Raw genomic sequence first — 4437 nt, 5'->3', positions numbered from 1 at the left:
CGCCGTCTGTTTCATTTTGTTGTTGTTCCTGTTCGGCTGAAATTCAATCTGCTGCATCCAGTTTTTCACCCGTTCAAAACAAACTGCTCCACTGTGAGGATGAACCACCGCTGCTGTTTCACCACTAGGGGGCAGCAAGGCTTCGCAGAGGCGTCTCCATCTCCATCTCCATCCTCATCCTCACGAGCACACTGCAGCTATTGCAGAATATTTTTATTTGGGCAGGTGAATCTTAATTTTTGCTTCATTAAAAGACTTTGATAGAGGGTAAGTGGCAAAATGTTAAAATGTGCTATTAAAAATTGGAAGCGGAATAAATAAAATGCCATTTTCTTATTTAACTGTTTTTCCCAAAACTTTTTCCTACATTATAGATTGTTTACATAATATTAAAGGTGTCATTCACTACTACTACTACAACTACTACCCCCCCACACACACACCAAAAATATTCTATTTTATTTTATTTATTCATATAATGTATAACTTTCTTCTGTTGGTATTTTACCAGTAAATTTAAATACCAACAGAAGAAATGATATGTATGTTTCTACGTATATAGTCCTATATGGCCTGATGTAGTGCCAGGACCCCCACCCATTTTCTCCACCTACAACTTAAGATCCAATACAGACACAGGCAGCAGACCCCCCAAATGTTGACATATTTGCCCTTTCACATTTAGGGAATTCTACACATATCCAAAATCATGTCTGCTTGTGAGATTCATGTTCAATGAAAAACCTTGGCTCAGGGCAATGAATAGTAATGACCATCTGCTTTTGATAGAGACACGCACACCTCACACGTGTACTTACTTAGCATTCCTTATGTAAATGTAATGTAAATCGCCGGAGTTTACCTTTTATGAGGTTCAATATGAAAATCCACATATGTGTTTAATTGGACTCACATTCAAGTGGAAACTGTAGGGGGATTTGGGTTTGCCTCAACCACAGAGGGAAAATAAAAACATAGGGGAAAAAAAAGAGTAGAGAATCGAGAAAGAAAAAGGACGCAAAGCGTACAGCCTTGACACAAGCCAAGGTTCTTAATACACAGATAAAAATACTGCGTCCAAGGGGAGGTTTAGCTCTGATCGTGCATGGTATAGAAGAAGTGGAATGTACAGTATAGCATGAATACGGCACTGCACAGCCCCCCACCCTCCCTCTTGTGCCTCGCTGCACCTCTCTTCTTTAGTCCAAATCTGTAACAGATTGGGTTTAGTCTGACTGGAGGTATGCAGCCACAACACCACATGTAGGGGTCTGCATAATCCCTCCGCTGAGCATTAAGCGCACAGCATGGGCATTCTTTTAAAGACCGAGCAGGAATTACCAATACATAATCTCCATGATCATCATTTAGTATTGTTCAGAGGGCGAGGATTGGCGAAGGGAATCATCTGAACTCGTGGAGGATCTTAGAGATATACACAGTCTGTGCGAGGCCGTGTGCGGTGCCATCTGGTGCACACACAGGACAGGGCCTTTTGGGACGTGCTAACCCGATTGTCTTAAACAACATGAAGCCAGACCACATGTTTAAAAGACCTGGTTTGTTTTTCAAACGGGATATTTGGCCTCCACAGACGAAAGGGGGAGAAATTGTTGATGGGGAACCTGCTTAATACTATTTTATTTAAGACCATTATCGTGGATCTCTGTGGTGGAAACTGGCAATAGGAATTAAGTAGGCAGGGGGCACAGTGGAAAAAAGAGAGTCATGAATATAGTAATGTGTGTGTGCTGTAAACTCAGTGTCTGACAGCTGCTGCACACACTTCATAAGCAGCTGAGTTTTCATTTGATTGAAGAAGTAGACACGTTATTAATCTTCATGAGCACAAACCTCCAGATTACGAGCACAAGGGATGACAAGTCTAATTTCACCATGATCCGCTCCCTCTCCATGTGTAACAGGTTATTTGCTGAAGGGATTGAATCACATTCGCATCCTCAATTTCTTTCACTCAGCTTGCTCCACCTCTTGAATTCAATAACGTCGCACTGACATTACTCTTCCAGACGCGGCCGTTGCTTAAACATTGACGTTCCTCTTTCTCGTCCAGCCATCCACCCGCGAGAGCGAATAACATTAATAATATACAACTTCCTGGTTTTATCGCATTGATAATCTGAATCGAGGTAGAAGGGGGGGGTGGGGGGGGGAATCAATCAGCTAAATGTTGGCTAAGAGGATTTGAGGGGCATAGCAGGGCCATCTTCCCTCCCTATAACAAATGAGGGATGACAGTAATGCTACACTGAGCCCATATGGCCACATACAGTAACCTAGTACATTACAATTGTGAAAGCAGACACAAGGCTAATTCAGTTTAACATTTACACTCCGGGGACGAATATCCTGTTCCAATGCACTTTTGTATTTTTTCTCTTTTTATTAGTATTATGCATTGATTAATCGCATAAATCAAACTGCACACGGTTCATAATTAGATATGGTTGGACATTTTGGGAAATAGGTTACGCTTATTTGCTTTCTTGCCAAGAGTTCAAATGAGAAGATTTCCACCAATCTACTGTCTGCTCATTAATATTAGTATTGATTACAGCAGCACAGCCGGCTGACAGGTAGCGTAGCTAGGCTGAGACTTAATACAAAAGGACATGGCTTTTGCCTGCTAGCATCTCTACAGTTCACTGATAACGGGTTATATCTCATTTGCCTGATTTGTACAAAAGAACAAAGTGTAAAAACGGCATGTGTGCAATTTTATTTGTTGTAGTGTGCACAATTATTTCCTATCTTTTCCCAATTAGCTTCCTATTTACTGAACAAACAAAGACATTGTATCAATTTTTTTCAACTGACTTTTAGCAAGAAAGCAACTACAAGTTGTTAAAACACTGCTTTGATTAATCCTTTTCTGAAAGCCCAGTGTACACAAACTGCTCAGCATCTATTATGGCAGACGGACAAAATGTGTGACTAGGACGTGACCACAGTGGAGCTTTTAGCAGGAGTTGGTAAAGCAGAGCTAAAAGCGGATAGAGGATATTGGACTTACATTTGACTGGACGCAGAAATGCGGCTGCAAGTGGATGATAGTATTACCCCATAACTGCTGGATGTGTAAATATGCAACTGTAAGTTAAGTGTAAGTTCACCACAGCAAATGAAGAGGTGATGATCTGTCAACGTTGTGTCGAGAACTTGTTTCCACTGCTCATCAGGGGCCCAAAACGTTGTTATTGCAGGTGTAACTTCAGAGTGAAACCCAGGAGGGGATATCCCATCCTTAAGAAATTGTTTCATTCAGAACCCAAAGGAACGCTTCGCTGGTTTAAAACACTAAAATCCTGTCTTTTTGATCAAGTGTGTGAAGTGGGCCAAACGGTATTACGTATCTTTTTGGACCTAAGTTGTAACTTTAATGTTCGCCTGACTTCAGATATACTGTATGTTTTTACACTCCTGCCTGTAACGTAACAACTAGGATATTATTGTTTCCATAAAACCGAGGTGTGGAATAGCATTTCAGCGGGACGAATGAATCGAAAGTTCCCTCGTAAAGAAATGTCGTGAGCAGGTGTGGGACCATTGCGTGTGTGGTCAGAAACCAGGATTTTTTGATTGAGCTCCGTGTCGCATGTGGCGTGTCCATTCACTCGGTCAGGATGCAGCATTTTTTGAGTGGTTTTTCCACCATGGTCAGACATGCTGAGTCAATAACCCCTGCACAGTTAAAATTCCAGGTCCCCGAAAAGTGAAAGGAGAGTCAAATCAGAATGTCAACAGGGGATCCGTAAACCACAGGTTTTTCCTGGACGGCTCTGTCGAGCCCAGCTGTGCATACATCATAGTCTGCGTGATATGTGTGTACAGTCAAAGAAAGAAAGAAAAGCCAGAATGAGTGAGGGAGAGAAATAAAGTAGCAGACGGACGTGTAACAACAGATACCGGCATATGTACACATGGAGTGGTGGAGGGGGAGTTGCTATTTGATCTATGATGAGGGATAAAACAGTCTAAACACCCCTCTGAAGTCGGACGACGCTGTAGTCCGATCTGTTACCGTGTCAATACTCCCCAGCAGCCCGCCCTGGCCTCCTCGTCTGTCTCTCCTCACCTTCCAGATGCTCGCCCAGTGAAGGGGTGAAAGGTTGGCAGGTGCCTGGGGGAGCAGCGAAGGAGCGTCGGGGTCAGATTTCTGGGAGGTCAAGCAGTCGCAGTCTTGGGGTGTAACACGTGAGGAGGGGGCACCTTATGGCTTGTGTCCAGAGTACAGGAGATAGACAGGACCAAAGAGCAGCAGTCTCACCTAATCAACTTCAATTACCGGCAGTGACAGACAGTCACGCCTGTCAGAGGGGGCCTCAAGCAGCTTGCAGGGTATTACCCACTGCCCACCACAAATCCATAATCCTTCAATCCTTGACCTTTTGCATTTTCAACGTAAAGTCGTTGACA

Source organism: Scophthalmus maximus, chromosome 22 (assembly GCF_022379125.1).
Source record: "Scophthalmus maximus strain ysfricsl-2021 chromosome 22, ASM2237912v1, whole genome shotgun sequence".
Lineage (NCBI taxonomy): Eukaryota > Metazoa > Chordata > Actinopteri > Pleuronectiformes > Scophthalmidae > Scophthalmus > Scophthalmus maximus.
Note: the sequence above shows the minus strand (reverse complement) of the source record.